The following is a 25,285-nucleotide window of genomic DNA, read 5'->3' on the forward strand; positions in this document are numbered from 1 at the left end:
TAGTGACTAGAATCAGGGAGATCTATGCCATCTTCAAGCTGAAATTTTTCATTTGCATTCATGGGTGTGGCAGCCGTTTTACAATTTTGCATACTGAACTTGAACAGGAGGTCTTTTGCATACTTCGTTTGAGAAACAAAAATACCAATTTCTACCTGTTTCAATTGAAGACCAAGAAAGTATTGCAAAATACCTAAATCTGACATTTCAAACTCCTTCATCATGCAAGATTTAAATTCAGCAACTAAAGTTTCACATGACCCCATATAGATCATGTCATCCACATAAAGACAAACTACCAAAAAATCACTTGTACTTTGTTTCTTTACATACAACATATGCTCATTCTCGCTCCTTTCAAATCCATTCCTCAGAAAGTATGAGTCAATTTTGCTGTACCATGCTTGTGGCGCTTGTTTTAGCCCATAAAGAACATTCTTGAGATTGTATAATTTGCTCTCATTGCCGCTAACACCAAAACCCTCAGGTTGGGAAACATAAAATTCCTCTTCCAAATCCCCATTTAAGAATGAAAATTTACCATCAAATTAATAAACGGGCCAGCTCAGTTTAGTAGCCAAAGATAAGAGTATTCTCACCAACACGTGAGAACGTCTCATCGTAATCAATACCTTGATGTTGTGCATATACTTTAGCTACAAGCCTTGCTTTGTATCGTTGTATTCTCCCATCTGCATGACGCTTGATTTTGAACACCCATTTGAGTCCAATGGGTTCCTTTCCTTCCGGTAAATTCAACAATTCCCATGTTTGATTCTGCTCAATTGCTTGCATCTCTTTTATCATTTAATTTTCCATACCTGACTTTCTACAGCTTCCTTGAAACAATTGGGTTCAGTAATATAAAAAGCAAAAGAACAATTTTCATAAATCTCCCTTAACGATTTGAATTTCGCTGGTGGAGTTTCACTGAAAGAATCACTTGAAGAAGAACTTCTGCCACTTCCTTGGGGGGTTAAGTTGTGATCACTTGCTGGAGCAGAGGTTCTTGATTGATGAGTAGCACGGTTACTACTTATTGGAGAAGAGTTGGATGCGTTCCCTGGAACAGAAACTGCTGTAGGTTCTTGCTCAAAAGCTTCATCAATAGGCAGTAATTTAATATTTGAAATAACATTCTCAGAATCAAAGTTCTAGCTAGCATCTTCATTAAACATAACATTTCTACTGATCAAAAAATTTCCACTCAATGGATTATATAGATTATAAGCTTTGGATTGTGTGCTATATCCAACAAATATATATTTTTTTTCATCACACACTCTCTCTAAACCCTAGCTATAAACCTAATAACTTACAATCATGGTGGAGATAGGAGGAGGGGAGAGAGGATATTCAGTCATGGATTTGGTGGACGTGGTGGTAGAGGTGGAGACCATGACGGAAGAGGCCATGGCGGCCCTCGTTCACGCCATGAAACAGAGGAGGAGAAATGGGTTCCAGTGACAAAGCTAGGAAGGCTTGTGAAAAATGGAAAAATCAGGTCACTTGACCAAATCCACCTTCACTCACTCCCAATCAAGGAGTTTCAAATCATTGATACTCTTATCGGACCATCTCTAAAGGATGAGGTGATGAAAATCATACCGGTTTTGAAGCAGACCCGTGCCGGACATAGAACCGGGTTCAAGGCGTTTGTTGTTGTAGGTGACAGGAATGGTCACGTTGGTTTGGGTGTTAAGTGCTCGAAGGAAGTTGCTACTGCTATTCGTGGAGCATTTATATTGGCTAAGCTATGAGGAGAGGTAATTGGGGTAACAAGATTAGGAAGCCACATAATGTGCCTTGCAGGGTTACACGAAAATGTGGGTCTGTTACTGTGAGGGTGGTGCCTCATCCTCGTGGTGCTGGTACTGTTGCTCCTCGTGTCCCAAGAAGGTCCTTCAGTTTGCTGGTATTGAAGATGTCTTCACATCTTCTCGTGGATCCACCAAAACCCTTGGAAACTTTGTTAAGGAGACATTTGATTATTTAATGAAGACTTACGGGTTCCTAACCCCAGATTTTTGGAAAGAGCCTTCCTTCACCAAATCTCCATTCCAAGAGTACTTTGATATCTTGGCAAAACCTGCCAATAAGGTTATTGTCTACGCCACCGAAGAGGCAGCACCTGAGAGGTTTGAGGCTTGATTTATGTGCTCTGTTGTTTTGTTCTAGTAGTTCTCTTCTCTGATACCAATTTTGTTGGAGAATAAAGAAAGAAGAAACAGCGTATAAGAAGCTAAAAGAAGAGTTGCAGAGAACTTTCATGTTATATTTATGATATTTTAAAGAAAATACATAGGACACTTTAAATAGGAATTAAGGCTAAACCACCTAAAAGAAAAATGACCCACAACCTTATCCACTAAGCTAAATATTAGCAACTAACAGCAGATATGCTTTGACTCAACTAGGACTCCTAACAAACGTGTTATTATGCCAACTAAATAGGAACCTCTAACTACGTTTGAATCAATATTCAACACTCCCCCTTGATTCAAAATTACAAACTCCAAGTTTCTGCCGGAACTGATCTTGCTTGGCTTGTGGGAGGGCCTTGGTGAGAACATCTGCAATTTGATCCCTTGTACCGCAAAACTTCAACTCTTATGAGTTTTGAGCCTTGTCCGTGAATTCTTGCCTATTACACATAAATAATTATCCATCCCAACTTATATATATATGGACAAAATTGGGGAAGTAACCCTACCTTTGTCGGTGAATATTCTTATACTCTTGACTTCTAATTCTTGAAGAACTTAAACTTTCCTTTAACTTGAACCGAAGAAAAGGATAAATCTCTTATAAGTTAAGCAAAAGTGGAACTGCTAGCTATGATAGGGCTGCCCTACACTTGACTTGAAAAAAAAAAGGGAGAACTTTAAGAACTCGAGAGGGATATAGCGGCGGTTGTTTGAAGGTCAAGAGAGAGCTTGAGAGAGAATTGATAGAATCTTAAATTTATAATTTAAAATGAAGAAAAATATCATCTAATCTTGATCTTATAAGGGCCCTCTTTCGCCGACTTTTGTTGATCAGTTTAGACAACGATTTGGTCAAGTAGGTGATGCATCTACTTGGACATTTTAAGTTGGTCAAATAGTCTAAGTGGGTGATGCACCTTCTTCTTGGTCTTTTATTTTGATCCATGTAATATAAGTAGGTGATGCACCTGCTAGCATAATAAAGTCAAGCAAGCAACTCACTTATTTTATTTCATTTCCAACTCTTAATTTCTTTACTTAACACCTATATACACTTGGACACTTTGATATTTGAGCTCAAATACCACCTTACTATCTCGAGTGTAAATACTTTCATCCAAAGTTAACTTAGTCATATACGTGTTAGAAAGTATGGGGTAATACAAATAAATTTTTCATTATGTGAATTCTTTACTTTTGGGCTGAAATCTCATGTGTATAGCATACATAGTTTTTGTAAGAATGCTTTGAACTGAATTTATATTATTGTGAGGATATGTGTTGCGAATGAGTGGAGTTTTTATTCTTGAATGTGTGCTTGTGTTGCTTGACAATTATCAATGATAAACGGAGTAATGTCCTTTTTAAGGAAAACCATCTAGTTAGTTTAAAATTGCTTTGTGTATCTTTTGGGGAAGTCTGAGAACATGTTGGATAAATTTATCAAATGTATGGATTGAAAAAGAGCCTTTTTGGTCGAAAGGGTCACTATGGAGCATTCACGTTGAATGGATGTTACCCTGCATTTCATAGGTGCAGTGCCGGTTGAGTTAGAAATTTATTTTCACAGACTCGTACCAATGTTACACTTGCAAGATGCAGATCTTCATCGATGAAATGTCGATGTAATGCCAATAAGCCTAAAATATTGACAGGCTACTAATTTTAACTGATAGTGACCTATTTTGCATCTGCAAACCACAGTCCGATGCCGGTGCATCTAAATTTGAAAATTTTGAGATTCTCTTACATCCTAGTTCTTTTTATTTTCGTTTACTTCATATAGTTAGTTATTTTATCTCCTAAGGAAAAATACAAAAAAATGTTGTTTGTTTTGTGTTGTCTCACACTCTTTTTGTAAAACATGACATCTCGCATGAGCCATTCCTATAGGTAGGCTGCTAGCCCTCCTCCTCCTTCCAAGGCAAGAATAAGAACAAAGCTCCTCAGAACACTGTTAGTGAGAAATAGTGAATCTGCTTTTGTGTAAAGGGAATGAAAGAGTACTACACTCTATTCAAGACTACCTAGACCTGCACGCCATAGAAGAAGTTCAACTTGGCTGGTTTGGGGGAGGAATTCCCTAATATAGTCTAGTAGCTCATGGATAGGGACTGGTTTCCTCTATCTGATGTCTCGTTAGGATTTTTCCCTTAGTTGGTATTCGAGTTCTATGCCTCTTATCAAGCGAGGCAAGATCTAATGGGCCACCATGTACCACTTGAGAATTTTGCTAACTCTCTCTCTATCATGATGTAGGGTTTAGATTTTGACATAACTTTGACAACCATCAACTCCCTTTTCTAGGCTAAACAAATCATTGAAGGATCTATATTCGCACAGAAGATTGCCACCAAATGCAGTCAACTCCAATAGGTATATAATACAACTGTTGTGGACCAACCGTCCTAGGACTCTGTGGATGGAGAGATTTCTTGTGAAGACCTTAACTTTGAAGCCAAATTATGGCTCAACTTTGTGGTTTCCCACCTCATTCCTTCAAAAATTGATCACAGGTGTATAAAGAGGGTACCATTGTTAATTCTTGCCTCATACTCAACATTAACATTAATTATGATAATGTGGTGGTTGTGAAAAAGTGGTGGAAATCCCGCCAAAAGGGTATCTCAATGCCATTTAGGGTCTTGTTCAACAAATTATAAGCTCAAGCAGGTATTCACTATTTTACTTTTGATATTGCTTCCCCCATTATTGGGGTGATTGATCTGGATTGAAATAGAGATGTAGAATCCCACAAAATGAAAAATAAAAAAATACAAGTTTTGGGGTCTTTTGAGAGAAGACATGACCAGTCATCAAGCCATGCTACTCCGAATGACCAAACTCATGTGGTGTTAGAAAATTCCTCCATTTGGGAGGGCACTATACCAGACTTCTCTCTACCACATTTTATTCCTGGTAAAAGTTCCTATCACAATTTTGTAGAAATCACCTATGCCAATGAGTGCCAACTCACAGAGCTTGCCAAGGTGTTACCTGCAATGCTTAATAATGTGGCAAAAAATATGATATAAGGTTTGGTGGATAACTTGAACAACTTATGCAAATGAGTTGATGTGGTGAAAGGTGTTGTCACTACTCTTTGGGCCAATATAACATAATGAAGGGGAAAGCACCTATGACTTCAGCAAACATGTCCTTGCTTGAGGATTCAATGAGAGCACCAATGAGTACACTTGGACCGATAAATGCTTTGCCATAGTTAGACGACGAATACAAGAATTTGCAGCGAGTTTTGAAGGTGTCATAAAGAACATCTCACTTGTAAATGGGTGGAGCGGGGTCTAGCATGCCAGACGATCAACCCAAGGATGACAATGAAGAAATAAGAAAAGTGATCAGGATGTTTTTTCCCTTTTATTTTTATTGTGTTAGCATTGAGGGTAATGCTTATCTTTAGTTGGTGGTGCTGGTGGCTATTGTACCATGTTGGATTGATATTTTTATTGCTTTCTGTTAATTTGTGTCCTTGTAGGGCTTTCGTAGTTGTTTGGATAATACTTTTGAGCCCTTGTCAGACATGTTTGAATGTTTTAGGTTGGCCTATTTTAATGTTTAAATTGTGCCATTGTTGGACTTGATCTTTTGTTACCTTGGTGTTGTTTTTAGCCGTGTTGGTCCTATATTTACATTTTTTTTTACTACATGTGCTTGCTACTTGCATTTAGTTCCCTAGCTTGGCCTTGTTCTCTCAATGAACAGTGATTGCGCGATTTAATATTACCTTTGTGAATAGTAAATAATCAAATAAACTCCAAGGATTTTCTTCATACCATGATTCTTTCATAAGGATAAAAGTTTTCTTTTTCTTGATAATTCTTTTTGTGTGTCGAATCGGGATGACATACTTCTCGTAAGTGGGACCACCAAAAAATTTTTTGGCAAAGGAATTTTGAAAAAGTTTTTAAAAAAATAAGGGAAAAGTGAATTCCAATGTAATCTCTCATCTTCACTAGTACATTTTTCATTTGGCTTTGTGATTTACAAGCGAATGTTGATTCACCTGTTGTAGTTTTTCAAAAGTCATTCGAGTCAATTGATTTTCAGACTAGCTTGAGACCTTGTTGGTTCATGATCCCTTATGAGGTGAGGTTCTGAATAATTCTTGTATATGCATATTCTCTAGAACATGCCCCAAAATGTGATTCAAGGTGAAATTCTTGATATAGCTTGGCATGTAAGAAAACCTAGGCCTTTTTTGAATAGTCACTTTACCCAAATTCTCCTTCCTTTGACATTGATCTTAGTCAACTCCATTGAGCCTTAACATATTTCTTTGGTGACTAGGTTGAATAATTTGTCCTTTTTAATCCTCTACTTTGGCACCCTCATCTCCCTAATTGCTAATGATGAAATTATAGGCTAAAAGCCTATGTTTGGGGGAGAAGAAAAGATTGAAAATGTGATGTAGGAAACAGCTTATGTTTGGAGAAGTGTGCATTAAGAAATAAAAAAGGAATGAATTTAATTGCTTAGAGCACCATAAGCTTCAATTGAAAAGTGTTTAGTGAACCCATGGATGAAAGATCTAAAAGAAGGAAAACAAAAAAACTTGGTGCGAGCTCATATTATTTACATGCCTCATATGACAACAAAAATGGGTGTTTGAATGAATGATTGATGTCATGAATGGGATAAATAAGGTGAAAACAAGTTAATGATGTGAGTGTGTCATGACCCAAAGTATATCCTAGGTGTAACTTGGCGTATTAAACCCCGAAAGGCCCTACACAAGTCAATTGGCATACATCATAATAGAAATAAAGATTTCAAGAGTCAAATTCTTACATTATAAAAGAGTTTAATAAAGCGTAAGTTTAACATAGTCTCAACAAGCCATCTAAACATCAAAAGAAGTTATTGGGACATAACTCATATTGTCTAAAAACTAAAGTAAGGAAAGAAAATAAGTGGCATAGTCCTCGGAACATGCGGACTCACCAACTCTTGATCTTCGAATCATCAATGAGAACAACTACGCACAAGTATGAGAGGTAGGAGCGTCGGACCCTACATTAGTGAAACAATGTAGGCACACAAGTATGCATTAGTACATGAAATGTACCTAGTATAATAGAAATACATAAATAGGTATGAAATCGTGCTTAAAATGACTTTATATGACATGCAATGACCAAGCTAAATCATAATATCAAAAGGTTAAAAAACATAAGTCATAATCATGGTCAATGTAAGCTTTAACATATTTAAAACACTTGTGAGATACTTTGAAAGTAACCTTAGTTCATTATTGTGAGAAGTTTACCATTAACCGACATAGACCATATGAGCTAAAACATGGAATATGGTGTCTTACCCACACCTAAAGAGATGTCATTGCTTGCCAAGGCAACAACCTTAAACTTTTAGCTTACGTGGATCACCTAGCTATACATCCTACAGGGGCACGTAGTTAGGGACAAGAAAATTGCTACTAGAGACCCGGCCTCTACTAACAGGAGATCCTCCATTTCAATATCCTCTCGGTAGTAAAATCCCACAAAATACACATTAATCATAACCACTTCATTATCCATGGAAAGGCACAATTAAGCAATCCATCCATGCTAAAGTTAATTAGGATAGCTTCTTAAATATTGATTCAACTTAGGTGAGAAAATCTTTTAACCTATTTATTCCTTATGTGATAAAACCTTTCACAATCATGATCATATAAGTATGTGAGAAAATCTTTCACAACAACATTTACACTTTCCTCTCAAAGCATCCTTAATTCAATTACATCAATTTCTTCTAAGCATGCATATCTTTATAAATTCATATATTCATAGTTCATAAGCTTCATCATGGGTTCATCATCAAATCATGGATCATTCATGGATTCATGTGATTTCAACTCAAAATCATGAAATCAATTCAATTCAAGCATCAAAAGATAGAAATTAATCAATAAAATTACAATTGAAGAGATCACATGAGAATTGAATAAAACCCTAACTTTTGAATTGAGAATCTAACTTGTAAATTGGATTATCTTGGGAACACTATAAAGGAAAGGACTCTATAGGTGAATACTAACATACCTTAATGATCAAATCCCAAAAGCTATGGTGAATTGGAGACCTTGAAGTGAGACCCTTCTTCTACTTCCTTAGCTCTAGAGAGAGAATTTTGGGGAAGAACTTGGAGGGAATTTGTGATTTTGTGGGAATAATTTAGAATGGGTAGCTTTAGAACTTAATTCAGTTATATATAGCTTAGAATAGGGGTTAAAACGACATAACTTAGGTATCAAACACATAGCGGAAAGTCCAAAATGATCCTAACTTAAAAGTTGATGGGTCCTCTGTATGGACCCCTAAACAGGCCGTACAGATCTTCACTGTCCGTTTAGGGATCCATCTAGATGACCCCAAATCCTAGCAGCTCTAAACGGAAAGGCCACTAAGCCTAAACGGGTCGAGGACCCCTAAATGGAGCGTTTAAGGTTTTATGAACGGTTCATGGTCCATTTTGGATTTGTGGACTTGTCTGTTAACCCACTTTGACCTTTCTCAGAGTCCGAGGTGTTACAATATGTCCCCCTTGGAAACACTCGTCCTCGAATGGAACTCAAGATAGTATGAAAAGAGTAGGAGAGAAACTAACAACCCATCACGAATGCATTTTCATCAAAACACACATATCCGAGGAGGAAAATAACTCCAAGCTAAAAACATACTTAAACATCATTTCATTAAACATACTTGTATGCACATGAAACATTGGAATGACTAAGACACATGAAACCAAAAGAATGAACCATGAAAAGCTAAATACTTCAAGCTAAAGTAGGATGGGAGGGAAAAAGATGAGGATATCGGGACATCATATCGGCCTCGGCCTCCCAAGTAGCACCCTCAACCTCTTGATTTCTCCATAACACTTTTACAAATGCAACTTCCATAGTTTATTCCTCAACCGTCAAATTTGCCGGTCTAAAATCTCTACCGGAACTTATTCATACGAAAGTCTTTCCTTTATACCAAGATTCTATAATGGTACAGATGTCGGATCTCCAACACACTTTTTCAATAAGGACACATGGAAAATCGAATGTACTGATGCTAAATCATTAGGCAAATCTAGTTCATAAGAAACCTTGTCAATTCGCCTCAATACTTTATAGGGACCAAGATAACAGGGACTAAGCTTCCCTTTCTTACCAAATCTCATGACACTCTTCATAGGTGAAATCTTCAAGTAAACCTAATCATCAACATCAAACTCAAGATCTCTTCTTCTAACATCAGCATAAGTCTTTTGTCGACTTGAGCCATTTTAAACCTTTCTCTAATAAGTTAAACTTTTTCCATGTCGACATGGACTAATTCGGGCCCTATCAAAGCAACCTCACCTACCTCAAGCAAACCTATAGGAGGTTTACACCTCTTACTATAAAGAGCCTCAAATGGAGTCACAACAATACTCGAATGATAGTTATTATTATATGCAAACACAATCATAGGCAATTGATCATCCCAATTACTCTTGAAATCAATCACAAAATCTCTCAACATATCTTCCAAAGTTTGAATAGTATGCTCTGCTTGCCCATTGGTTTGAGGATGAAATGTCGTACTAAGCTTGACACGTATACCAAGACCCTTTTGGAATGACTTCCAAAATTGAAAAGTAAATTGGATACCACAATCGGAGATAATGGATAGGGGCAATCCATGCAACCTAACCATTTCCTTTAGATACAACTTTGCATAATCTTCCCCCGAATAATAAACCTTTACAGGAATGAAATAATCTGATTTCGTCATACGATCAACAATAACCCAAATCGAATCATGTTGTCGCTGGGTGCAGGGTAAACCAACAATAAAGTTCATATTCAAATCTTTCCATGTCCAAGTAGAAATACTAATATCTTGGGACAAACATCCTGGCTTTTGCTGTTCAACTTTAACTTTTTGAAAATTAGGACACTTAGCCACAAATTCCACATTATCCCTCTCATCCCATTCCACCAATAAACCTCCCGCAAATCATGATACATCTTGGTGGCTCTCGGGTGAATACAATACTGAGAACTATGGGCTTCTGATCAAACTTGCTCTCTCAAGTCATCAATATTGGGAATGCACAAACGACCTTGATTTCAAAGCACACCATCCACCCCACCCCCCGCGGGAAAAAGCCTCAACAGACTTTTTAAGCACCACTTCCTTTAACTCAACCAAGATCGGATCAAGGCATTGATTTGCTTTCGCATCCAACAAAAAAAATGATGTCGAACCATTATGAACAACTACACCACCCTCACTTGAATCAACCAACCAAACACCTAGTCAAACTAATCTATGAACATCACTCATTGACAACCGACTTAAGGCATCGGCTACCATATTGTCTTTGCCTAGGTGATAAAGGATACTCACGTCATAATCTTTTATCAACTCAAGTCACTTTCTTTGGTGAAGATTCAATTCCCTTTGAGTGAAAACGTATTTCAAACTCTTGTGGTTCGTGAACACGTCTACATGCAGACAATACAAATAATTCCTCCAAATCTTTAGAGAAAAAACAACTGTTGCTAATTCCAAATCATAGGTAGGATAGTTCTTTTCATGCACTTTCAATTGCCTCGAAGTATAAGCAATGACTTTCCCATGCTGCATCAAAACACAACCAATAACAATCCATGAAGAGTCACAATACATCACAGATTCAATTGATTCTTCTAGTAGTGTCAAAATAGGAGTCGAAGTGGGTTTATCCTTCAACTCTTGGGAACTTTTTTCACAAGCTTCCGACAATATGAATTTTACCTTTTTTGACTCAATGTGGTCAAAGGAAAAGCAATAGAGGAAAATCCTTCCACAAACTTTCTATAATAACAGTCCAAATCTAAGAAACTCCATATATTCGAAACGGACAAAGGTCTAGGCCAATTCTTAACCGCCTCTGTTTTCTTAGAATCGACTTGAATACCTTCACCGGAGAAATATGACCAAGGAAAGCAGCATACCTCAACCAAAACTCACACTTGTTGAACTTATCATATACCTCATTATTGTTGAGAATTTGTAAAAAAAAATCTCAACATGCTCATCCTCACTCCGTGACTAAATCCAAATATCATCAATAAACACAATCACAAACATATCAAGGTATTACTTGAAGACCCTAGTCATCAAATCTATAAATGTCGCTAGAGCATAAGTCAAACCAAATTGCATTACCAAAACCTCATAATGACCATATCGAGTTCGAAAATCCATCTTCGGGATGTCTCTCTCTTTCACCTTCAATTGGTGATAGCCCGATAGGAGGTCGATCTTAGAGAAACAACTCACTCCTTGGAGTTGATCAAATAAATTATCAATCCTCAGAAGAGGGTACTTATTATTAATGGTAACCTTGTTTAGTTGTTAGTATTCAATATACATGCGAAGTGAACCATCCTTCTTACGAAAAAACAAAACTGGAGCGCCCCGTGGAGAGATACTCGGTCAGATGAAACCCTTATCCAAAAAATCTTTCAATTGCTCCTTTTATTCCTTAAGTTCTACTGGATCCATATGGTAAGCAGGAATATATATAAGTTGCATATCTGGGAGAAGGTCAATACCGAAGTCTATTTCCCTTTAGGGAGGAACACCGGGTAAATAATCAGAAAACACTTTCAGGAACTCATTTACGATGGAGACTGACTCAAGTGTGGGGGTTTTAGAATCTATATCCCTAAACCAAACAAGATGATATATTAATTCCTTACAAATCATTTTTTAGCTTTTAGACAAGAAACAAACTGAACTTTAGGCATATAATTTCCCCCCTTTCCATTCCAGAATGGGCTCATTAGGAAACTGAAACTTAACCACTCGGGTTCTATAATCAACATAAGCATAACAAGAATGGATTCAATCCATATCAAGAATTACTTCAAAATCTAACATATCTACAAGATCAACATGAGTGACTCTATTGGAGAAGGAGAAGGAACAATTTCTATAGACTCTCTTAGTCATAATAGATTCACCAATAGGAGTAGAGACAAAAAAAAGTGTCTAACAACACATCTGGAGTAACATCAAACCTCATAGCCAAATATGGTATCACAAAAAAGAAAGTAGCACCAAGATCAAGCAAAAAATAAACATCAAGATGGAAGACTTTCAACATATTGGTAACCACATCGGTAGAACCCTCTTGATCATGTCAATTTTGGAGTGCATAGAATCGGTTTTGCTTTGGAGCACTTGAACCCGAACCACTAGGAAGAGCTTGTCTACCATCTCTTCCCTTAGTACCAAGTGATGGACAATCCCTTATCTTCCGACAACTCTTACAACAACCAAATAAACCATCCATACCGCTAAGCATTTACCATCATGCTTCCTTCCACACTTATCAAAAGTAGACAAAGAAGATCTACAACCATTTCCTCCCAAGTGTTCATTAACAATAATATGGATTGGTGCATTAGGCCTATCTTAACGTTTCTTGTTTGCCACTTTCTTCGGCATAACCTTGGCATCATAAAGAATTTTTCCACTCCTAGTAACTATCACCAAACAATGGCCATCTTTTTTTGGGTTTGGAAGAGTATTACTAGGAAGTGTATCTTTGGCTCTTTGATTCATTTGAGTTGAGAGATGATTCATTTGAGTCTCCAAGTTCTTAAATGAAGTAAATGAGAGCTCACTATTTGGATTAAGTTATACACATCACTCTTGATCTCTTCTACTCCGTTATATGTAATCTCGACCCTCTTGAGAACTCATTTAGCATATCCACAATCTTTGAACCTGTTGGGTCACTCACACTTGCTTGGTTGTGGGCAGCATCAGATTTTTGTGGAGGCAATTAAATGTTTGAACTTCGATGATTGTACCTCTCATCTACTCTTGCTAGATCTTGCTTATGACACTACCTATCTCAGTCTCTCCATAGATCATATATATCTCTCCAACCTTAATTTTCCTCTCGGGGACGTCAATGACCTTGAATGGTCTCTTGGAACTCCAGTCGACAGCCCAACCCTTGGTTCACCAAATATTTGATATCCTCATCAAATGAGGAATAAGAAGAATCCTCTTCAATTGATGATGCACCATGTGATCTAATATTATTTACACTTTTTTCAGTGCCCATCATATGCTTAGCTAAAAGCTCTACGTTCGTTATCATTTTGTCCATTTGTTAATCCCAATCTTCTTCCTTCCTTCTCATCTCATTTTCCATGGTCGAAATTGTTACACCCAAATACCTTTCATTGTCCCTAGTATGCTAAGAAATATTGGTCATCACCATTTTATCAAGAGAAATAGAAGCCAATGGATAAGTTAGGTTTATGAAAGAACATTCAGTCAAGTTACTCACTACCACTTGGTTCAGGGCATCTAACGAACCATAGAAAATTTGTAGCAACACTTCATTTGACAATGCATGGTTTAAATACATAGGAACCTTCTTTTTAAACCTTAACCACACTTCATGCATAGCTTACCCTGGTAATTGCAAAAAATTATTTATTTCATCTCACAATATAAGCATCCATGAGGGTGGGAAATATCTCTCAAGAAACGCAGTCTTTAGTTTAGCCCAAGATGTTATGGACCCTTGATGTATTTCACTAATCCATGAAGTTTCTTCTCTGGTCAATGAGGAAGGAAAAAAACTTAGCCAAACAGATCCTTGACTAATGTTCCTCATTTTCTACGAAAGACATATATCCACAAAAAATTGTAGGTGTCGATTTGTATCTTCTACAACTTGCCCTTGCAATATACCTTTCATTTGAAGGAGGTGCAACATAAGACTTTTTACTTGGAAAACCGCATTCCCTACCGTAGGTGATAAGGGAATGGCTCTCGCAACACCTAGATCAATAGGCATATCACCCAAATCATTGACCAACCCAACCACACTCTCATTATCATCTGTGTGGCTCATCTTTCCCTATTTTCATAATCAACAACACAAAAAAGTAACAAGAAAATGCACGAAAGTTTGAATTCAAAAATCAACTAGAGATGATCGTAAGACAATCTCTAGCAACAACGTCATTCTTTATGAACACTTAAGTGTGTTTCATTTTAAGGGCATAGGCGGTCGTTTGCAAAACAATACCTAACTTTAAAGGACAGGTTCTAGCAACAAGGATTGGCAGTCGGGATCACTCTCCAATTGATTTCTCAATCCAAGACAAACTAGCACATTATACTCTCAACAAGCATATAAAATAGGGGAATTTAGGGAACAACTATAAATTATCAATATCAAGTATCAAAAGCAAGGAATCAACAAAAATAGGTTCTACCGAGATTGGAAATAACTAGCGGTGTGTACAGTTTGATGGGATTTTGACACAATAGGCAAAGATGAATCAAAGCCAAATTGGTTAATACATGGATAGTATTTAGTCAGCTCGCTCATGCGGCACGTCGGTTCCTCCATCTGTGTGCTTTAGTGATTTTAAGTTTCAAAACTTTCAAACATAATTTTTCAAGGAATGTATGTACACAAGAGAACTAGGGCCTAAAATTCCCTCAATTAGCATTAAAACATAACAATAATTCATGAATTTGAGTCTAATGAGTTGATAAGAACCAACTCATCAATTGGACTAACTTCCGTCCAAATTTTGTGATTCAAATAAGTCATTCATTAACTGTAATTATTTATATTATCTTTTAACTATTTTGAATTTTTGGAAGAAATAAAATATCTTGAAGGATCCCTTCTTTATTAGTAGAACGAAGGGCTTAATAACGAGAGTGATTCTTTGAGGCAGTGTTCTACAAAATATTCTTGAGACTTCTGATATTATGTCCTTAACACAGGCAATGAATGCTTCTTCTTAATAGTTTTCAAATATTTAAATTTTCTTTCAAAAAGTTGAAAGATTATATGTCCGAATATATGATCAAAATTAAATTATATGATTCTCGAAATTTAAATGGCGTCATATAAATTGAGACTTATAGAATATAATTCATGATCAAAATATAGTAGAAGTAGTAATTTGATAATAAAAAAAAACATTTTATATTTGTCCATGACTTAAATTCTCCATTTACATTTTGATAAGAGTTCACATGCATAGTACATTAGTATCCATATGTATTGACATACAGTAATGAAATACAATTTCATTTTATGAAATATTCGCAGATGGTCTATAAGCAGGATCTAGAGGCAGTATGTATTGGTGCATTGACCAACATATCATCTTCATATCATATGCACTATTTTGCTTTACATCAGTTGGTATGTTTAAGTGTCACGACCTAACCCACCGAGCTGTGTGGGCACCTACTCTAACACCTAAGTAGTAGAACCCTTGAACCCAAATGATTGAAAACATGTGGAAAATTAAGAAAATTGGAAATAAAAGGAATTTCAAGAGGTTTTTATATAATAAAGAGTTTTAAATAACCCAAAGTCAAATTTACAAAGAATTAACACCCCCAAGGATCTAGTCTAAACAGATACAAGAGCTTCTAAGATTACAATGTATAAAAAGCAGTAACTAATGTCAGAACTCCAACCACAGGGAAGAAAGAGTAGAAGCTGTTGGAGATTGTCTTCGTCTTCACCTATGAAACATCACTGACCCTGCAACCAAACTATGCTCAGAGGCATAGCAAGAGTAGTATCAGTACAAACACATGTACTGGTAGGCATCATCAGTCAACCTGATGGCCACCGCATATTATAAAGAAAACCACCAGCAGAAAACATGCAATAAGGAAGTACACCCCCAACCTTTATCCTCCTACCTTTGCCATTCACAGATACCTTAAAATGTACTAACACTTGACTACAACCCCCTTGTCCATCACCCTCCTTTACTCCATTTCTTGATCATAACTTAACCGCTTATTCTCGTAGTGGAGTTCTCGGTTATAGCCACTACCAACCCAGCCAACCACTCACAATATACCCTCGATTCTTATTCATCACAATTCAACTCTTATCTACACTGTATACCCTATCCAAGCTCGCTACCCGTTTCAAAAACAAATCCCCTTCCCAAGGTAGAGTCTAATTACTATTTAGATCATAACCACTACTCTACTCCTCATTATTTTAAGAACACAGACAGCCCCTCTAACCATATTACATAAGAACACCAGGACCCTTGATCTTCTCTTACAAGACCACATACCTGTGGGCCCGCTAATGCGCAATCAATTCCAATGAATAGATATAAGCCCTTTAATTACAACATAGTAAACACACACATAAAAGATACATAGATCAGTTATTATTTTAGGAGCAACATACACTTCCCAAATATCACTGACGGGTAAACAAGAACGTAACAATCACAAGTGGTCCTCTCATGGGACCCACAACCAAACTGTTAGTGTGTCGGAATGTGACACCCGATCCAATATATATGTGTCGGTACGTGACAATCGGTCCAATATTATAATGACTTGTTCCCGTCGTTATAGAAATGCCAACGGGGGGAAATTTGGGGCCGGAAAACTTTTTCGTAGTATTTAGTTTTTCCCAACCTAGTACATATTTGGATAAAATCGGAGTCTTTAAGGTGTAGGGAAATCTCGTAAAAATTGGGTGAGTTAATTATGATTTTGATTACATAAGTAGTTAAATAACTCGTTAAGGAATCCGTACGACTTTACGGAATTGAATTCGGGAGAGTAGAACTCCAGTAATCGATCTTAGTTTAAAGGGTATTTTCTGAGCGTCGTTAGTTAGAGGTGTGTTGTGAAATGGGAATTTTGAAATTCTTTAAATAGCTCTTTGTTTCGTGCAACCCGCCTTGGAGGGGATTTTGGTCGCTTTGGCGGGGGCGCTATAGCTGGGTGGTGGCCGTTGTAACGGGCCAGACGCAACTTAAAGTCGTAAATAAACCCCTAATTGACCTTATTTCGCACTTTTCTATTTTTAGACCTAATGAACGAACCCAAGGCAACTCCTACTCATTTTTCACCATTCTTGAGGCTAAAGGTAAGTTTTTCACTCCCCGAATCCATTTTTCGATCCGTAGAACGTAATAGAATGGGTGGATATTGATGGGGGAGGGTTTTGTTATAGATTCTATGGTGGAAACAACCCTAATTTGGATAATTGGGATCATGGGTTTGATCTAGGGTTCATAGAATTGTTAGTAATTCGGGTAATTAGTGATTGTTCATTGATTCTCGTATTATATTGATTGTTTGAAGACCAAGAACAAGCGGAACAAATCCGAAAAGGGAAGGAACAAGTTTCTTAGGGTTTTAACCTTGTTTCTAGGTAGGTGATGGTTGTGATTCTATGATTGTGTGATGTATGGTTTTCCTTTCTTCATTATGTTATATGTATGTATATGAATGTTGCATTATTGATCACAGTTGTTGTAAATGAGATAGATGAATGATGGTTACCATGAAATCAAGACTTAATTGTATGATCTTTAGGATATACTTGTGATTGTAATTGTGGTGTGTTGAATGGATCGGTTGCCACGTTTCAACATCACTAACTTGGATCCGTTGCCATGTTCTGGCATAATTATGGGATCGGTTGCCACGTTCTGCCATAATCATTGGATCGGGTACCACGTTTCGGTATGCTAACTGTTTGGGTTTGGGTTTGGGTTCCATGACAGGACCAATGATTTGATATAATTGAGTATCTTGAAAATGTGAAGTTGTTCATTGTTCATATATGTTGATGATATTGTATATGTTCGATATGTGCATGTGATTATATTGTTTTATTGACTTATGTATGTTTCACTTAGTTGGATAGCCGTGTGATCCTACCAGTACACTTTGGTTGTGTACTGATACTTCACTTGCTCCTATTTTTGTTGAGTACATGGCAACTTCAAGCGGCTACTGACAGACCTCACTTAGGAGATCAATGATTGTTTGAATTCAAGGGTGAGCCAATTCTTCCGGGCTTAGACTATGTTCTAGTTAGTTGATTAGTTCATTAGATTGTGGTTGCACCCCTTCTTGTTTAGACTTGTTGAACTTTAGATGTTTTGGTACATTGACTTTCAGGTTTTAGGTTATTTCTTCCGCATTGTTTAGTTCGTTGTTAGACTTTTGTTGGAGTTCATAAGAACTCCCAATTTATTTCCTTAGTATTTAACTTGCTTCGATAACTTAAATGCCTTAGTTTTGGTTTAGTTTCTTGGTTAGAGTTGTAGTAGTGGTTCTCCCACCGGAGAGTTAGTGTGGGTGTCAATCACGACGGTCTGGGTCGTGAAAAGGTTGGTATCAGAGCCTAGGTTCGATGATCTCGATGTACCAAAATGAATCTAGTAGAGTCTCGCGGAATGTTACGCGGACGCCTTTACTTTTCTTCGAGAGGCTATAGGACTTTAGGAAATCTCTCTATTTTCTCTTGTCTACTTTCGTGCTATGACTTGATTGCAATTGGTATCTGGCGATTAAAATTGGTATCTAACCTCATTCACTCTTCTGTCCACAGATGGTTAACACTACATTCAACGGAGTCAGACCCGTAGCTCCCATCAATGCTCCAGCTGAGGAATTTAGAGTGAGAGGTCGTGGTTGAGGTAGGGGTAGAGAAAGACCTAGGGGTAGAATCCGTGGAAGAGTAGTGCCTGCTGGGAATGGAGCTCCTTTTGAGAATGCTCCTGTGAATGAGAACCCTCTTGCGCATCATGAAGATATCGGAGAGGAGAATGTTGATGTTGGGAATGTTGAGGATGTGGGACAAGAGGAAGAGGTGCAGGCTGAGACTATCGATGTTCCTCCCATAGACTCAGTGTTAGCTCAATAGATCATGTCATTCTTGAAAGGTTTGGTTTGTCCTGGAGTGCTTCGTTCTGCTCAAGCTCCTACTAATCGTCCTGTTGCTAGCACTGCGCCCAAGCTGGGTGGAACGAGAGTTAACGATGCTTTTTTTCGTCCTTTGTTGGGTTCTGTTATGACTGGGAATGAGCATGAATATGTGTTGTTCATTGTTCGTATATGTTGATGATATTATATATTTTTGATATGTGCATGTGATTATATTGTTTTATTGACTTATGTTTGATGATATTCTATATTTTTTATATGTGCATGTGATTATATTGTTTTATTGACTTATGTATGTTTCACTTAGTTGGATAGCTGTGTGATCCTACCAGTACATTGTGGTTGTGTACTGATACTTCACTTGCTCTTATTTTTGTTGAGTACAGGGCAACTTCAAGCGGCTACTGACAGACCTCACTTAGAAGATCAATGATTGTTTGAATTCAAGGGTGAGCCAATTCTTTCGGGCTTAGACTATGTTCTAGTTAGTTGATTAGTTCATTAGATTGTGGTTGCACCCCTTATTGTTTAGACTTGTTGAACTTTAGATGTTTTGGTACATTGACTTTCAGGTGTTAGGTTATTTCTTCCGCATTGTTTAGTTCGTTGTTAGACTTTTGTTGGAGTTTATAAGAACTCCCAATTTATTTCCTTAGTATTTAATTTTCTTCGATAACTTAAATGCCTTAGTTTTGGTTTAGTTTCTTGGTTTGAGTTGTAGTAGTGGTTCTCCCACCATAGAGTTAGTGTGGGTGTCAAATCACGACGGTCTGGGTCGTGACAAAGTTGGTATCAGAGCCTAGGTTCGTTGATCTCGATGTACCAAAACGAATCTAGTAGAGTCTCACGGAATGTTACGCGGACGCCTTTACTTTTCTTCGAGAGGCTATAGGACTTTAGGAAATCTCTCTATTTTCTCTTGTCTACTTTCGTGCTATGACTTGATTGCAATTGGTATCTGGCGATTAAAATTGGTATCTAACCTCATTCACTCTTCTGTCCACAGATGGTTAACACTACATTCAACGGAGTCATTGGTATCTGGCTATTAAAATTGGTATCTAACCTCATTCACTCTTCTGTCCACAGATGGTTAACACTACATTCAACGGAGTCAGACCCGTAGCTCCCATCAATGCTCCAGCTGAGGAATTTAGAGTGAGAGGTCGTGGTTGAGGTAGGGGTAGAGAAAGACCTAGGGGTGGAAGACCTGCTCAAGCTCCTACTAATCGTCCTGTTGCTAGCACTGCGCCCAAGCTGGGTGGAACGAGAGTTAACGATGCTTTTTTCGTCCTTTGTTGGGTTCTGTTATGACTGGGAATGAGCATGAAATGTTGAATAAGTTTTTGAAACTAAAGTCTCCTGTGTTTCTTGGTTCTGAGAATGAGGATCCTTATGAGTTCATCTTAGATTTCTACGAAAGGCTTCATATGTTGGGAATTGTCCATCAGCATGGGGTTGAGTTTGTGTCCTTTCAACTTCAAGTTGAGGCAAAGCAGTGGTGGAGAGCTTATGTGGGATGTAGATCTTTAACTTTACCTCCACTTACTTGGACCCAGTTTCATGCTCTGTTTTTGGAGAAATAAGTGGTTAGGACTTTGAGGGATCGCAAGAAGGGTGAGTTCACGGCTTTGGAGCAAGGTGGTATGACTGTGGCTGCTTATGAGGACAAGTTCCATGCTTTGTCTAGATATGCTACTCAATTGGTGACTACTGAGGAAGAGAGAATCCGATTATTTATTAGGGGATTAAATTCTAAGTTGCAAGTATTATCTGTTCATGTGACTTCTGCAGGGAGGAGCTTTAATAAGGTGACAGACTATGTTAAGAAAGTGGAGGGGGTGAGGCAAGATGGTCAAGCTAAGGCATGGTCAAAAAGGCCCAAGAACTCGGGTAACTTTCAATGTTCTTATTCCAAGGGGTCCGGAAGGCCAACGCTTATAGCCAAGCCAATTTAGTCCGATATGCCCGCCTCTGCAGGTAGTTACTCAGAAACTCCATCTCATAATTTTTAGGATAGCTAGGGAGTCACTCATTCGACGGGCAGCAGACCATCTTTTGATCGTACTTGTTACAATTGTGGTGAACCTGGGCATATGAGGAGAGATTGTCCCACCTACGTGTGTTAGATTCCGCACAGCAGCAATCTAGAGGAGTGGTTCCCGCAGGGAATGGTAATAATGGTAGAGGACGTCCACAAGGTGGGCTAGGAGGTAATCAGCGAGGCCGTAAAGGTAGAGGAAATGGTAATGCAGGCAGAGGTAATGTGCAACCAGGCAGGGAAGTGGTTTGTCAAGATGATAGGGCACAGTGTTATGCCTTTCTGGGCAAGAATGAGGCAGAGGCATCTGACGCGGTGATCACAGGTACTATTCTTGTCTGTGACTAGATGGCTAATGTGTTATTCGATCCGGGTTCTACTTATTCTTATGTATATGTGTGATTTGCCTCAGAGTTTGATATGATTTTTGATATACTTGATGCCCCTATCCATGTGTCTACCCCAGTTGGAGAGTCAGTCATAGTTACCTATGTCTATCATGCTTTTTCCTATTTTGTTTATGGTTTTCAGACTTGGGCTGATTTGGTGATTTTGGATATGACTGACTTTGACATAATCTTAGGCATGACTTGGTTGTCCCCTATTATGTTGTTCTTAATTGTAATACTAAGTCTGTAACTCTAGAAATTTCGGGAAGGGTGTACAAGCCTAAGCGAACTAAGATCATATCCTCCATTCGGGCTAAGAAATTGATAGGGCAGGGTTGTTTGGCTTTTTTGGCTCATATTAGGGATGTTGAGATTGAGGCTTTATCCATTGAGTCTATTCATGTGGTGTCATAATTTAGAGAAGTGTTTCTTAATGACTTGCCTGGTATGCCTCCGGATAGAGATATAGCTTTCTGCATTGATTTAGAGTCTGGTACGCGCCCCATTTCTATCCCTCCATATCGCATGGCTCCGGCAGAATTAAGAGAGCTTAAGGCTCAAATCCAAGAATATCTTGATAAAGGATTTATTCGACCTAGTGTTTCCCCATGGGGTGCCCAGTTTTGTTTGTTAAGAAAAAGGATGGTAGTATGAGAATGTGTATAGATTACCAGCAATTGAAGAGGGTCACTATTCGAAACAAGTACCCTTTGCCTCGAATAGATGATCTTTTTGACCAATTGGAAGGTGCATCGATTTTCTCTAAATTGATCTAAGGTCTGGCTACCATCAGTTGAAAATTAGGCCTGAGGATGTGCCCAAGACGGGGTTTAGAACTCGCTATAGTCACAATGATTTTTTGGTTATGTCATTTGGTTTGACTAATGCGCCTGCAGCGTTCATGAGTTTGGTGAATGGGGTGTTTAAGTTGTTTCTTGATTCATTTGTTATAGTGTTTATTGATGATATTTTGGTCTATTCGAAAAGTGAGAAAGAGCATGCCAACCATTTTCATAGTGTTTTGGGTGTTCTTGGGAAGCAAAAGCTATATGCTAAATTTTCTTAGTGTGAATTTTGGTTGAAATCGATTGCTTTTTTGGGGCATGTAGTTTCAAAAGAAGAGGTAATGGTAGATCCCCAAAAGATTGAGGCAGTTAAGAATTGGGTTAGACCTAGCTCTGTGACAGAAGTTAGGAGTTTTGTGGGGCTCTCTAGCTACTATCATCGATTTGTGAAAAAATTTGCTTCCATTGCCACTCACTTGACTAACTTGACCGAAAAGGAGGTACCATTTGAATGGATTGAAAAGTGTGAGGAGAGCTTTCAAAAGCTCAAGACTCTCTTGACCACCGCTCCCATTCTAGCATTACTGGTTGAAGGTAAGGATTTTATTGTTTATTGTGATACTGCACATTCTAGTTTATGTGTTGTGTTAATGCAGGATAAGAATGTTGTAGCCTATGCGTTGTGCCAATTGAAGGTGTATGAGAGGAATTATCCAACGCATGATTTGGAGTTGGTAACAGTAGTATTCGCTCTTAAGATATGGCGGCATTACATCTATATTGTTAAGTGTGGGGTATTTACTGATCATCGTAGTTTGCAACATGTGTTCCCTTAAAGGGATCTGAATTTGAGACAGCGAAGGGGGATAGAGTTACTTAAAGATTATGATATGACCATTCAATACCATTCGGGCATGACTAATGTGGTGACAGACGCTTTGAGTCGGAAAGCAGTGAGTATGGGTAGTTTAGCTTGGTTAAGTGTATCCAAGCGACCTTTGGCTAAGGAAATTCAGACCTTAGAGTCTAAGTTCATACAGTTGGGCATCTTAGAAAGAGGTGGGGTGTTTGAGGAGGAGAATTTGGAGGAGCTTAGAAAGAAGATTGTGAATGGTAAGGCCCAAGAGACCACTCTTGATGCGGATGGTGTGCTCAATTTTAAGGGAAGAATCTATGTTTCTAGAGTAGATGAATTGACTGAGAAATTGTTGGCAGAGTCTCATGGTTCGTGATATTCTATTCATCCGGGTATGACCAAGATGTATCGAGATTTGAAGTAAATTTATTGGTGGCCGGGCATGAAGAAGGATATAGCGGAGTTTATGGCGAAGTGTCAAAATTGTCAACAAGTGAAGTATGAACATCAAAGGCCTGCAGGTTAGCTTCAGAAAATCCCAATTCTGGAATGGAAGTGGGAAAGAATAGCCATAGATTTTGTGGTTGGTCTTCCCAAGACTTTGGGGAAGTTTGATTCTATTTGGGTAGTGGTTGATAGATTGACTAAGTCATCCCATTTTATTCCGGTAAGAATAGATTATACTTTTGAGCAATTAGATAAGGTCTATGTGAAAGAGATAGTGAGGTTGCATGGGGTGCCCCTCTCTATCATCTCAGACCGTGGTACCCAATTCACATCCAAGTTTTGGAGGAAATTGCATGACGAATTGGGCACACAACTCACTTTTAGTACAACCTTCCATCCACAGACAGACGGGCAGTCGGAGACGACTATTCAAGTACTAGAAGACATGTTGAGGGCATGTGTGCTTGATTTTGGAGGGCATTGGGATAAATTCATGCCTTTGTGTGAGTTCTCCTATAATAATAGTTATCACTCCAGCATTGATATGGCACCATTTGAGGCACTCTATGGGAGGGGATGTAGATCACCCATAAGATGGTTTGAGGTTGGAGATGCGAAACCATTGGGGGTAGATTTAGTGGAGGATGCTCAAGATAAGGTGAGGAGCATTCAAGCTAAGCTTTTAGCAGCTCAGAGTAGACAAAAGAAGTATGCGGATAATAAGGTAAGAGACATGGCATTCCAAACCGGTGAGAATGTTCTTCTTAAGGTACCACCCATGAAAGGGGTGATGAGATTTTGTAAGAAAGGTAAGCTAAGTCCGCGATACATTGGTTTATTTAAGGTTCTTGAATGTGTGGGACTGGTAGCGTATAGATTGGCTTTACCTCCTAATATATCGGATGTTCATCCGGTATTTCATGTGTCCATGTTGAAGAGATATCATGATGACGGGGATTATATTATAAAGTGGGACTCAACTGTGTTAGACAAGGACCTCCAATATGAGGAGGAACCGATTGCAATTCTTGATCGTGATGTGCGTAAGTTGAGGACCAAGGATATTAAGTTTGTGATAGTTCAATGGAAGCATCATCCAGTTCAGGAAGCTACTTGGGAAACCGAGAGAGACATGCGTAACAAGTATCCCCAATTGTTCGTCGATTCAGGTACTACTTCATTCCTTCCTTAGCCTATGTTTTCCTAAGTTTGTCACATGGGGACGAGTGATGGGTAAATAGGTATCTATTGTAACGACTTGTCATCATTATAGAAATGCTAACGGAGGAAAATTTGGGGACGGAATTTTTTTTCGTAGTATTTGGTTTTTCCCAACCTATTGCAGATTTGGACGAAATCGGAGTCTTTAAGGTGTAGGGAAATCTGGTAACAACCGGGTGAGTTATTTATGATTTTGATTACATGAATAGTTAGATAACCCGTTAAGGAATCCGTACGACTTTACGGAATTGAATTCAGGCCAGTAGAACTCCCGAAATCGATCTTAGCGTAAAGGGTACTTTCTTAGCGTCGTTGGTTAGAGGTGTGTTGTTAAATAGAGATTTTGGAATTCTTTAAATAGCTCTCTGTTTTATGCAACCCACCTTGGCGAGGATTTTTGTCACGACCCGGTTGCACCCCCTAGTCGTAACCGGCGTACTCGACCTCGTAGAGGTCTAATACAAGCCTCTTAGCATTCATTCATCGCATAAACACTAAAACCATAAGGAATTTAAAATTTTCTTTACCAAGAAAACATTTCATAAAAAAAAAAATAGCAAGCGGAAG

At 38.2% G+C, this 25,285-nt stretch overlaps 1 pseudogene; it reads left to right on the plus strand.

Moving 5' to 3' along the window:
* The first annotated feature begins 1,054 nt into the window (after nucleotides 1-1,054).
* On the plus strand, nucleotides 1,055-2,153 carry LOC102585881 (40S ribosomal protein S2 pseudogene; annotated as a pseudogene).
* The last annotated feature ends 23,132 nt before the right edge of the window (nucleotides 2,154-25,285 follow it).

This window comes from Solanum tuberosum, unplaced genomic scaffold (assembly GCF_000226075.1).
Source record: "Solanum tuberosum cultivar DM 1-3 516 R44 unplaced genomic scaffold, SolTub_3.0 scf00022, whole genome shotgun sequence".
NCBI lineage: Eukaryota > Viridiplantae > Streptophyta > Magnoliopsida > Solanales > Solanaceae > Solanum > Solanum tuberosum.